Source organism: Notamacropus eugenii, chromosome 5 (genome assembly GCF_028372415.1).
Source record: "Notamacropus eugenii isolate mMacEug1 chromosome 5, mMacEug1.pri_v2, whole genome shotgun sequence".
NCBI lineage: Eukaryota > Metazoa > Chordata > Mammalia > Diprotodontia > Macropodidae > Notamacropus > Notamacropus eugenii.
This window is the reverse complement of record NC_092876.1, coordinates 77,744,702-77,757,827: the sequence shown is the minus strand read 5'-3', so window position 1 is coordinate 77,757,827 and position 13,126 is coordinate 77,744,702. Positions and strand designations below refer to the sequence as shown.

General features: G+C 44.3%; 1 protein-coding gene across 3 annotated transcripts in view; it reads left to right on the top strand.

Annotated features, from left to right (window-relative positions):
• Positions 1 to 10,734, top strand: part of KHDRBS1 (KH RNA binding domain containing, signal transduction associated 1) — a 32,357-nt gene extending 21,623 nt beyond the window's left edge. The window contains exons 12-13 of one of the 3 annotated variants that reach the window (XR_011967175.1): positions 9,308 to 9,364; positions 10,351 to 10,734. The gene's annotated coding sequence lies outside the window, so the exon portion shown is untranslated. Of the gene's footprint in view, positions 1 to 3,086; positions 3,177 to 9,307; positions 9,365 to 10,350 lie in introns of those variants that run through there. The other 2 variants (XR_011967177.1, XR_011967176.1) reach the window with 2 other exon arrangements.
• The last annotated feature ends 2,392 nt before the right edge of the window (positions 10,735 to 13,126 follow it).

Genomic DNA, 13,126 nt, shown 5'->3' with positions numbered 1-13,126 from the left:
ATTGATGAGTAGGAATAGATGAGGTTTCTTAATCTGAAGGATAATAAGAAAAAGTTTGTTTCATTGAAGAGAATATAGTAAAAGCTCAAAATAGGAGTGGTCTCTTTGTCTGTATATAGAGTCTCCTGTGGAAAGTGCTTAGGGTGTCAGAGAAGAAACGTAGCCTATGAGACCTTATGGCAGAGTGCTCCACAGAGCTGCTAAGATGATTTTCCTAAGGGACAATGTGTCATTCCCCTCCCCGAGAATCTTCAGTAATTCCCTCGTGCCTCTAGGTGAAAGCGCATTGTCTTCCAACTTGACATTTAAAGCCCTTTGGAGCCTGACTCCAGTCACCCTTCCAAATTTACTTGCTTGACTCTCCTTTTTTTCAGACTTTTTGTGCCTTTGCTAAGAATGTACTCCATGCCTAGGTTGCTTTCCTTTTTCAGATCTGCCTCTCAGACTCAATCCCCTGCTTTTTTCAAGGTTCACTTCCCACAAGAATTCTTTGCTGACCCCTCTAGTTGTGTCCATTCTAGATCTGGAATGACTCTCAGAGGTTACCTGGTCCATCCCTTTCATTTTATAAGTCAGGAAACTGGAGGCCTTTTGTCTTGTCCAGATTTAACACAGGTAGTGAACAGAACCTAGATTTGAATCCAGTGCCCTTTCTACTCTGCCACAGTTCTCTTGTTTTCGAATTGTATTTTTTATCTGCTTACATAATTAGATATGTAAGGGCCAGGGACTGCTTCTGTCTTCTGCCTGAAACAGTTGATACCTTGCATGTTAGTACTTATGGAGCCGATGTTAGAACCCTCACCCCCTGGTGTCATGGAGATAGCTGACATAGATATAGGCATGGGCAAGGGAGATACAATGGTGTGCCAGCTACCTCAGTTTCTTCATCTATTAAGGGTGTATGCATTTGTTATATCTACTTCACAGGCTTGTGAAAAAAGTATCTTATAAACCTCAATACCTCCAAGGTCAAGTGGAATCAGTAAATCAACAAGGATTGTTAAGCACCTGGTAGGTGCTAGCCCTGTTTATTGTCAAGAGTACCAGTCTAGAGATGAGTTAGCTAGGGAAGCGGTGGAATTCTTGGAGGGAGTCCAGGTGGCAAAAACCACCAGGCAGCTTTGCCAGGAGCAGGTTCATGCTATTATCTTTAGAATGTTGGAAACCAGATGGTTTCCCTCTGCTTTGGAGACGAGAGCAGGATTCTTCTTGGGTTTTGCCAAGTAGCCTTTGGCACTTGACTAAGCATCTTAGGTGTGTCTTTCTTGTACCTTTTGAGGTATTAGTAGGCTTGTCTCAGAGCCAGAGTTGGGTAAACAAAGATGTACCATCTTCTGCAAAGCCTTGGGGAAATTCTCTGGAGAAAGACCTGGTTCAGTTCTATATGTACTCAATAAATGACCCTGGAATTCTGGGAAAGCCCAGTTTTGGTGTCTTTTAGGATACAAAAGGATGAATTTCACTTGAAGTCTGTCTTTATGGGGTAACATTGAGGCACAAGATCCACCTTGGAGATTAGTTACACATTTTGAGTCCAGGATGCTGCAGAATGAAAAGAAACCTTAGAAGATTGAGATTATCTAGTCTATTTTTCATTTTATAGATAAGGAAACTGAGTCCTAAAGAAGAGAAATCCCTCATTTAACATTTTACAGATTTAATATTGCAGAGTTGGTCTTAATGCTAAATCAGATGCTCTGGCCAGAGCTCCAGCAGACTGCTAGAACCCCTATTCTCTGACTCAGTTCCAGAGCTTAGGTGTACCCCTAGAATCCTCAGGGGCTGTGAGGCTCAAGTCCCTCATCCCTCCTAAGGACAGACAGCTCACTCCCAGACCAAGTGAGGGAGGTGGCTGCTCTTGGAGGCTCCCAAGGTCAGTTGTGGAACTGGCTGATCTTTAGGGTACTACCTGTTTTGGATAGGATCTTTCTTTTAATCCAGTGCTGCTAGTCACAAATGAGACAATAGTCCCTGCACTCAAGTCACTTAGTCTTCTCCGGGCAAGAACAGGTAAGCAGATAGCAAGCCAAAGATAATTTGAGGACCAGGTGAATCAGCCTAGGTTCACAGAGAAGAGAGACACCTAAGCTGATCATCTGGGGGCATTTTACGGGTTCTAAGCAGCTGAAGTGAAGAGGGGCCTGGAGTCCAGGCACGGGGAATGGGCTCAACCAGCCAGTGGTCCCTCCCCAGGGACCAGGGGAGTGAACTGGTTTGGGGTAGGAGGAAGTCAAGGAGATGTTTGGTTGGAGATTAGGACTGTGTGACAGTAGGGCAGGGCTTGTACCAGCACTGGCATGATAGAAAGATGGTGGGTAGGGCTTGAAGGGAGTGGGGCAAGCCAAGGGATGTTGTGGAGGTAGAATTGATAAGACTTGTCAGCTTGATTGGGTATAAGGAATGAGAGATGGTAAATGACCAGATGACCTCCAGGTTCTGAGCTTGTGTGACTTGAGGATAGTGATGGCCTCAGATAGTATTGAAGGAACCCGGGGTTTCCGGAGAAAAGGTCATAAATTCTGTTTTGGACCTAGTGGAAATGCTCACAAGATACCCAGGTGGAAATGTCCAGCATGTAGGTGGTCATTCAGGATTGGGATTCAAAACAGAGATTAGGGCTGGGTGTATGTATATTTGATAGAGGCCTTTGCACAGAGTTAAATGAACCCCTAGGAAATGCTTGGAAATCAGTGAGAGAACTGAAAAGAGCAGTGAACAGGACCTTTCCCTGCTCTAGTTTTAGCCTCTGGCACTTCCAATTCCTATCCTCCTGACTCCACTGTTGGCCCTGGAAATTACTAAATTGTATCTCCCACCTCACAGCTGTATGTGAGCTAGCTGTCACTCAGGAAATCTGAATGCCAGCTTTTCCATCTCAGTCCATGTACATCCAGACATCTGCTACCTGGGAGCTCCTCATTGGCTAGTTTACTTTGATGTCATGAGGAACTGGGGTGTGGGGAGTGAAACCCTTAGCGACTGGCCAAACTGCCTATGGCCTGTGATGGGAAGGTCTTAGAGATGAGATTGTAAACAGTGGGTGGGGGAAGGGGCACAGACCTTTTTTTTTTCCCTGATTTCAGGGTGACTTTGGAAGGAATCCACTGTGGCACACTACAGCCCTCTGGCAGTGCAGCTGAGGTGTTGGATACTCCTGGGAGGGAGAGAGGGAGGGAGGGAGTGCAGTCTTTCACATTCCTGCCAGCTGTCACATACTTCTGGACTCTGGAGACCTGCTAGATGACAGGTACTAAACTAAAATACTTCTCAAAATCAGGAGACCAGGTAGGTCCTGCTAGGGTTGGGATTTTTCATTTTACAGATGCTAAGGAGTAGAGTTGAGAAGAAATTCAGGTTTTGATTTCAAATCTAGTATTCTTTCCATAAGATCAGCTGGCTGCTATGGGGAGCTATAGCCTCTAATATGGGAAAGACATTGTGCTGTTCCTGATCTCAGTTCTGGGGGTGGAAGGGAGGGTGTTTCTACTCTGTACAACACTAGTCTGCTAGCTGGGTGGCATAGCAGATGGAGTCAGACTTTGGGTAAGGAAGATCTGTGTTTGAATCCAGCCTCAGACAGGAGCTGTGTGACCCTGGTCAAGTCACCTCACCTCCCTCTACCATCATTTGTTCATCTGTAAAATGTGGATAATGATAGTACGTCCCTCACAGAGTTTTGTGAGGATCAACTATGACATGTAAAGTGCTTTGCAAACTTTGAAGTACTGTATAAATGCTAAGTATTGTTGTTGAAGTTTACAATTCTGTATTTCAGAGATTACCTGACATTTCCAAATACCAAGTCCTTGTAGGAAACAGGAAGTCACCTAAACATTTCCACCTCGTTTTCACATATCTAGACTGAGATTTTTGCTTAGATTGTTTTAGTTTTTTTTAATTCATACGCATTTTTTTCTCTCCCCACTTTGAAAAAGTTAAAACAAATTAGTCAACACAAATTCCCACATTGACTGTGTCCAGAAATTATCTACTTTTCTACATCTTGAGTCTATCACCTCTCTGTTGGGGGAGTAGGGGAGCATAGCTGATCAGTGGTCTTCTTGGTGGTATAAGAGCTGGAAGGAATCTAGTCCAACCTTTTAATTTTGTATTTCAGGATCTGAGGCTCACAAAATGAGTAGGAACTTCATAAGTTCACCCAGTAATTAATAGGGTCCAGGACTCAAACTCATATCCCAGCATGACGCATTCCCACAGACAGAGCATAAGACATGATCTCTAGAAGATTGTTAATTCAGAACTGTCTTCTCCTTCCAGCCTCAGGATCTTCTTGTTGGAGGGAATGCTGAGGTCATCTAGTCCAATTCCAACCTTGAATAGGAATTCCTACTGTTCACAACCAAATCAGGAAACTTAGTTTCAGAGACCTAGGCTAAGTATAGGAGGAGATCAAAAATGTACCCCCAATCATCCCTAACTTGAAACAAGATCTTAGGGACTGGCTACGTGTAATATTTATGTTCATGATGGAGCAGGTTCTGTTCTCTGACTGCCTGACTTGACCTCTGCCCTCCTGGAGCTGCTAATGATGACCCTGACAGTTGGTCGTCTCATCTCTGTTGGAAGATAAGGCCCTTGCCAGTCTTTGGATCCTTTTGGTTGTTAGGAAGTTTTTCTTTCCATCCTACCAAAGCACCTCTATCTGATGGTAATTCCTTGCTTCTACTTGTCCTTTAGATCCCATAGAGTGACAAGATACCTGAGGACTTTGTCATGGCCTCCCCCTAAATGTTCTCTTCTCCCAGCTGAACAAAGCGGCTGCTTTCAGCCACTCCTCTTTGGGTGTTTTTTCTGGTTTCTTGTCATCGTTGCCCTGTTGGATTTGCTTGTTTATCCTTCATAAATGTAGTGGTCAGAATTTAGCAAGCAGAAATGCTGGCTCCCTCCTATTAATTAATGCAGCTGAAGGGTTCTTAGATTCTTGGATGTCCTTGCCATGACTTTTTTTTTTTTTGCCCTTTTAATTCATTCACCTCATCACACCTCTCTCCCCAAAGTGACCAACAAATCTCTCAGTTGGCAAATCAGAGGGTCCTTCCTCAGTCCTGATCCTTTTTAACCTGCATTTGTCATTGCTGACCCCCAACACACCCTTCTTAGGTGCTCTCTCTTGTCTACAGGGATGGCTGACATTCCTTTTTTCTTCTTCTCCTACTTGTCTGATTGCTGCTGACTCATCATCCCAAATCTTCCCTCTTCCTATGTGCCCATTTCTGTCAAAGGCCACTCTCCTTTCATTTGCAATATCTCTCCAATCCCATGCTTTCTCTCACCCCTGCTCAGCCCCCTCCTAGCAGGTCTCCCTTCCTCCCTCTGCCTCTAATCCAGCCCACACACTGATGCAAAGCAATTTTCTTTAAATTCCAATCTGATTGTGTGACTGGTGTAGTCCACCTCAGTGGCTTCTCATTGCACCTAGGATAAACTATAACCTCTGTTTAATTGCTAAGGCCCTGTGCACCCTGGCTCCAGCTTCAGTGGACATTGCATCCCTTCTTACATTTTGTGATCCAGCCAAAGTGGTCTTCTCTCTGTTGCTCCTTAATAGCATTCCAATCTGGTCACTCTTAACAGACCTCCACCTCATAGTCCCTTGCCTCCCTCAAGGACCATCTTCTACACAGAGCCTTCCCTGTAAAAATGAGTACTTAACTGTATTCTGTGTAAAATAGCTCTTATTATTTATAATAACAATAAACATTACTTTTGGGTTTTTTGTATTTATATCTCACCCCTCCCCCACCTTGCCTGGTACAAATTGGGTGTTTAATAAAATACTGATTGATTGATTCAGCTTGTAACCTACTAAAACCACTATTTTTTCCCCCACAGTAACTGTTATTTAGCTATGCTGCTTCCATCTCTACTTAAAGCAGTTCAGACTTTCCTTCCTCCCACCACCACACCCCTTTGTGCCCAAAGATGAGATTTTTTGTATATTTCTAGCCTTTTGAAGATATTGGGAGATTTCTTCCTCTGTTTGGAAGAGCACAGAGCCTTTGGGTTTGCCTTGTGCTTTCTCCCAGCCTAAGATGCCCTTCTTGGTCCAGGCTGCTGAGGGGGCTGTTGTCAGGGGTTACTGCCTTGCTTAGGTATCCTTACAACTTAGGCAGCTCTCATCTGTGGCCCACATACCATCATCTGCTCCAGTAAAAGACCTTGCCTCTTGTTTTCCATAGAATGATAACAAGCCTGACCTTCTCTCCGAAGGCAATCTCAGACTCTCAGTAGGAAATGTCTGCCTACAAACTCTTGATCCCTCCTTTCTCTTCCCTGTGTTGCTACCCCCTTCTTCCCCCTACTCCTTGCCAAATTAACAGCCTATGTGTCAGGCTACCAGGAAGGTAATGAATATTTAAAGCCCTTGCATTCACACGGAGCAGCTGACAAGTGGGTCAGATTGGAGTTTTTATTGCTGCACCCCATGCTCTGCATTACCCATGTAGAGGCCAGTTCTTCCAGAGCCAAACTGAAAGGGTTCAGGGCTTGGAAAGCCCAGTGGCTTCAGTTAAAGCACAGGCATTGCAGAAGAGAATGAATTAGGTATCCAGTAAATATGGTGATATCCAGTCCAGTCAGTGATTAACTGAACACAATCCTTTTTTTCTCCTAAGGAATTGTGTTTGAATGTCTGACTGGAATATCCACTCCCCTTTTTATCAGGAGGCAGCTTCCCAGGCTCAGATCTGCAATTTGGGGGTGTCATCCATTTAGTCAGTGTCCCTAAAACAATAAATGTGTGTGTTTATGTAAAACACCAAAGGCAGAAGCTTCCAACAAGGCAGACTTCACTATAAACTTGTTTTCATTGCACCAGGACCTGATTTCTCCTCACAAAATCTGATTCTAGGCTGATTTGAACTGGACTGAATGCATACTTTTGCCCTGTTCTTCTCTAGAGTATCCAAATGTCATGACTTGTCACTGGGGAATTTTCTTTCTCAGACTTAGAAAAGTTAATTCAGTTTTGCTTCTGTTAAAGAGCAGCTGTAGGCTTTCAGCTGTCTCAGGCTGTCCCCAGCTGTCATAGCTTTGTGGACACTAGGGATGTCTTGCTTTTGAAAAAGAGTAATTGTGGGGAACAAGGTGTGTGGAGCCTTGAGGAGAAGATAATCCCAAGAATAGTGCCTCTGGGTTTGAAGCATTTCACATTATTCTGGGCATATTGGCATCATGCAGATGGGGAAGGGGGAGAAGCTGGCTGCTAATTGGGGCCTATTGGGTCTTATTTAACATCCTTCTAAGTGAGCCTCCTTTCAGGCCTTGATAGCTAATCAAAATGTCCATCCAGGCATTTCACCTGCCTGTGGTAGACTGTAGTTTCCAGCACTTGCTGATGAGCTATTGGCAGAAGGGTCAGGGATAGCAGAGCATATAATCCTCCATCTTCCTGTTTGCAGAAAGAAAAATTTCTGGCCTTTGACTTTTAAGTTGTTTTTGTTTGTCTTGGTCTTGCTGGGGGTGGAAAGTAACTGACCAGTCCACCAGCTTGTCCCCACCTCAGCACCCACTCATGCTCATGGAGCATGATGGCCCAGGAGATGCTGCAGGGTCAAAAATTGGAAGGGTTTGTAAGATCTCCTTTGAAATAGCCCAGTCTCATTCTCCAGTCAGAAATTAATCCGCCTCTATTATATTCTTAACAGATGGTCCCTGGTTAAACACTCCCATGACAAGGTTCTCACTACCTAGCAGGGTTGCTTATTTCATGGTTGGTCAATGCTGATTGTCTTATTAGGCTGAAATGTTTGCAACTGTTAACTCCTAGTTCTATATGCAGGGGTCAAAGAAAACAAGTCTTGTTTTCTTCTCTCTAATATCCCTTCAGATACTGGAGACAGTGGTGGCTGTACCTATGTAGTCTTCAAACTAAGTGCCCGCTTCTCCCCATCCTGTCCATTTCCTACTACCCATCTGTGTATGATGTGGTTTTGTCACCCTCCAAGAAGCACCCCTGCGTGTTATTGTCTTGAGTTAAAACATTCTCAGATTTGGACAGTACTTCAGCTATCAATGAATGAATATCCACTAATTCACTAATCATTTATTAAGCAATAAGAGATAAAGTACAAGATATTGGGGGTGCAAAGACAGACTGAAATCGTCTGCTAGGGAGCTTTCATTCTCTGGGAAATAAAAATACTCATAAGTGCAAGAACAGTTGAGGAAGACAACTCTTAAAAACTGCAAAAGCTCGTGGAGCCTGAGCCTGGAGGAGATAGAGATAGCCTGCTGGGGCCCAGGAAGCATCACAGACCTAACTGCGTCTCAGCTTCCCCTGGCAGATGACAAAAAGTAAACCAATGAGAAGTAAGATTCGCCTCCTGCACATTAGATATCAAATCTGAGATCTGCTGCAGCTGTTGTCTACCCTTCCCATTGTCCCCAAGTGGCACAAGATGAGATCTGAAGGTCCTGGAAAATCTGAGCATACGTAGCTCAGGAGTGGGAGGCATCCTGCGGGAACCAAACCCCAGTAATGGAGGGACCCCCTAAGGCATGGGAATAACCGTTTATGTAGTGCTTACTGTATGCCAGGTACTATGCATATATTAAGCACTTTTAAAATGCGTCTCATGTGAGCCTCCCAACAATCCTGGGAGGCAGGTGCTGTTATTATCCCCCATTTTACAGTTGAGGAAACTGAGGCAGAGGTTAAAGTGCCTTGGTCAGGGTCACATGGCTTGAGTCTGAGGCAGGATTTGAACTTGGGTCTTCCTGACTCTTGGTTCAACCCTCTATCCACCGCCTCCTAAGGTGCTTCCAATGTTGACTTGAGTTAATTTTTTTTAATCTTTATTATATTTTTATTTAGTATTTTTTATTCCTCCACCCCAACTACATACAAGAACAATTTTTAACGTTCCTTCTTAAAACTTCCAAATTCTCTCCTCCTTCCCCACCAACCGTCATTGAGAAGGCAATTTGACATAGGTTCAGTTTTATATTGGTTATACATGTGTAGTCGTGCAAAACATTTCCATAATAGTCATGTTGTGAAAGGCAATAGATCCTCCCCTTCCAAAAAAAACCTCAAGAAAAATTAAAAAAATATATGCTTTATTCTGTATTCAGACACCATCAGTTCTCTCTCGGGAGATAGATAACATTTTCAAACATAAGTCCTTTGGAGTTTTGACTTGAGTTTCAAGGCTGATACAGGCAGTACGGTGGAATGGAAAAACAACTGGGTTAGAGTCCTAGCTGGAAAATGTACTGTATGTATGACTCAGGGCAAATCAATATTGCTCAGTCTCGGTTTGATTCTTTTCTTTGTCCTTAGACCAAGGTGAACTAGTCCTGCATCTGCAGGTGGAAAAATGGATGCCTAAAGCCACAGGTAATGAATAGCAGTGCCAAATCTTACATCTCCAAATCATGCCTTTCCTGAGCTTGAGGCTACTTATCTGTATAATGGGGGTGGTGGGACATTGGTCTATATGGGTGTGATAGAAGGAAGCCCAGTAAGAAATCTCTCCCTACAAACCCTGGAGCTCTCCTTTCTCCTGCCTGTGTTGCCACTCCCACTCTAAAAAGTGGTTTAAGTAAGTGTAGTGTCTATGCAGTCAGATGACCAGCACCACCGCGTCCAACTGGGTCTCCAGAGGTACTCAAATAGTGGATCAACATATCTGATACAAGGACTTCTTCTTAATCAATAGTCACCATTGGGTGCTCAAGTAAACAATAATTTATTAAATACCTACTGTATGCCAAACAAAATACTGGGGTTGGAAAAGAAAGGCAAAAGGAGCCCCTGTCCTCAAAAGAATTCACAGTTTAATTAATGGAGACCACGTGTAAACACCCTTGTACAAACAAGATAGATACAGGATCAGTGGGAGATAACCTCAGAGGGAAGGCCCTACATCGAGGAGGACTGGGAAGGACTGACACCTAAGGGAAAGATGAGGAGGGAGAATGTTTCTGGAAGGGCTCAACAATGAAAATGCATGGAGTTGGGAGGAGGCCAATCCCAGGATCAGAGGACATGGAAGGGAGGGGAAAGAATGCTGGACGTGGCATTGGGAGACCCAGGTCTTTGATTCAGCTCAGTTTCCTCATCTGTAAATTGAAGGTGATGATGTTTGTGTTCCCATAGGGTTGCTGTAAAGAGAGCACTGTGTAAGAAGTGCCATGGAAATGGGACCATTTGTTAGCATAGAATATAACTTCGGTAGGATAGCCAATTACCCTATGGTCACCCAGACCCTGGGATTTGTGCATTCCAGCTCTGGGCTCTGAAAAGAATGGTTTCTGTTTCCTTCTGAGCTGACATGGGGCAAACAGGTGTTCTTACTGATTTCTTGTCTTGTGTGTTGGCAGGGAGCAGAAAGTGGCTTCTTAGGGAGTAGGAGAACTCCAGGTGCTGATTTGTGACCAGATGGACAGCATTTCTTCCTCTTCACCTGCCAGGCCCAGCTAAACTGGACTGAAGAGAGGAGCAAACCTGCAAGTGGTGCCACCTGAGATGCCTGAGCATGGATCCCCTCCCAGCCTTGTCCCCTTCTAGACATCAGTCAGATCACCCCTGGAAGTCTTTAAGGCTTAGACCTTAAAGGGACCCATTGCATGGGAGCATTTTCCTTCAGAAAGCTGCCAGGAGTAGAGATAATGAGCTGTCCTAGTTGGGGTGGGGTACATGCCAATCCAGTGTAATCAGTGCTGCCTCTGAGGCTTTCAAATGTGAATAAACCTTGCTGGTCCTGCCATGTGTCTCTTCTCCGTGCTCATCTAGCTTCTAGCCATTGCCAAGGGGGTGACCAACCTATGCTGCTTTCCTTTGGGCTTCAGAGAAAGGGGCTTTAAACCAGGTTTGCTTGGCTTAAATGATAAGACTTGGGTTGGGAGTTGGAAACTACTAACCTTATGACCTTGGCAAGCAAATCACATCCCTTGAGCCAGTTTCCTAATCTGTACAATGAGGGTTTAGATTAACTAGGTGGCCTCCAAGGTCCTTTCAAGACCCAGATCCATAATCCCTTGATTTCAGAGAGCTGGTTCAATCCACTCGTTTTACAGATAGGGAAATCAAAACCTAGTAACTTGCCCAGTGTCCCCCAAAGAAGTGTCAGAGGATCGACTTGAACCCAGGTCTTGTTTCCAAGTCTCACCTTCTTTGCACTCCACCAATGTGCCATGAGCCTTTCTTTGGGTTTTCCCATTCACTTTCCTTGTCCCAAGAGGGCTGATCCTTTTTTTTTTTCATTTTGTTTTTTTGGCAGTTGGGTTTAAGTGACTTGCCCAGGCTCACAGAGCTAGGTCAAGTCCAACATCTGAGGTCAGATTTGAACTCAGGTCTTCCTGACTCCAGGCTAGCACTTCCACTGCACCACCTAGCTGTCTTTTGGCACTGACATATATAGTATGAGCAGGAACTTGCCCATGGGGAAGGTGTGTGTGTTTGCGTACATATACATACATATAGCCAGGGTAGCTTCTTTTGTTGAGTGGGCTTGGGAAGAAGGCTCTGTGTGTAGGCTAAGCTGCAGGGAAGCCCATCATCTGGTTTATGCCCCTGAAAATCTAAAGAATGCGGTGGAAAGCTGGATGGTTCCTGGGAGGAGGGAGGATGATCTAATCTATCCCCCTCCCTATTCCCATTTGAGTGACTTAAAACCCATCCCATTTTGCTACCTACTTCTTGTATGACCTTAGGTAAATCATGTAACACTTCTTGGGTCTCTGGTTTCTTTTTAAATGGAGATGGTGGTACCAGATGCCCCAAGGCCAAGTCTATGATCCTATAATCCCAGAGAGGTTCTGGACCTGCTCTAGGAAATAGTACTTCCCAGGATTAGAAGTCTGGGCAGCAGGTCCCCCATTCAACCCTTTTTCCACTACACTTAGAAAGTTTGTTGTAATTGAAAGTAGCACAATGTAGTGGAAATAGCACTATAAACTTTAAAAATGTTATAGAATTAGAAGTTAGCCACTATGGCCAAGGGCCATGTGCTGTCTTTTGAGGAGAGGGATTCAAAAACATAATCACTACCCTCAAGTTTCTACTATGATAAATAGGATTAAATGTCATAGAAAAGGTATAATTTAAAATTTAAATTGAGTTTAAATTTTAAAATTAGACATTTTTAGAAATCGGACAGTGATCACCTTCACCGAAGGAATCAAGGCAGACTGGAATTGATGGAGGAGGCATCTCCTGTGAACGGGGAAAACCCAAAAGGCCCATGGCAGAATGGGGGAGTGGAAAGAGGGTGAGACTTGGAAGGCATCTTTGCACCTTTGTACCAGGAGGCCCTCACAGCTGTGAAAGAAGGGTCCTATGAGATGATGAAGTTCTGGCAACATTGGATTTGAGAAGTTAGAGGACTTGGGTTTGAATCCTAGTTCTGAGAGTGTATGACCTTGGGCAAATCCTTTGATTTCTGGGCCTCCTAGGTAAAATGAAAAGGGTGTTGTGATCCCTAAGGGAGATCATGAACCTGTGGGAGGTTTGTGCTACTACTGCCTTTTCCTCTAGCCATGGATTTAATGGTTTTGTTCAGTGACTGGTTCTGTGTGTCTCTGGACATTCTAGAATGAATTCCCTGTTAAAGAATATGCACATGAGTCCTCTCAGCCCTGCTCCTTGGGCCAGCCCTGGAGGCTGGCTGAGCCATTTATTCCTAGCTCCCTCTCTGTTATCTGCTGGACAAAGCTCCCCTTGCTAGAGGAGGCTCCAGGACCTGTGCCAGCTCCCTTAGCAGGAATTTGGTTTCAGAGGGATCTGGTTACAGTTTGGCCTCTGGGAGTGGAGGGGAGGTGGTTGATGCTGTCCACTCTAAATACCTTCCAATACTGTCCAAATACTTTCATTCCATGATAGATTAGGAAGACGGTTACCCCTCACCCTGATGCATTCCCTGAGCTCCAGGGACCTACCTACCTCCCTGTTATTACTTCATTTTGGGGTGGCATCTTCCTCATTGCTCTCTAGAGATGTGCTGATCACAGATCACTTACAAATCAGCAGTCTTACAAAATGGTTTAGAGTTTTCTTAGAGACAGTTTTGTGAGGTGAATAGTTCCAGTATTAGCTGTATTTTACAAATGAAGGAATTGAGGCTTAGAAAAGGTTCCTCCTTTTCATTCATTCATTCAA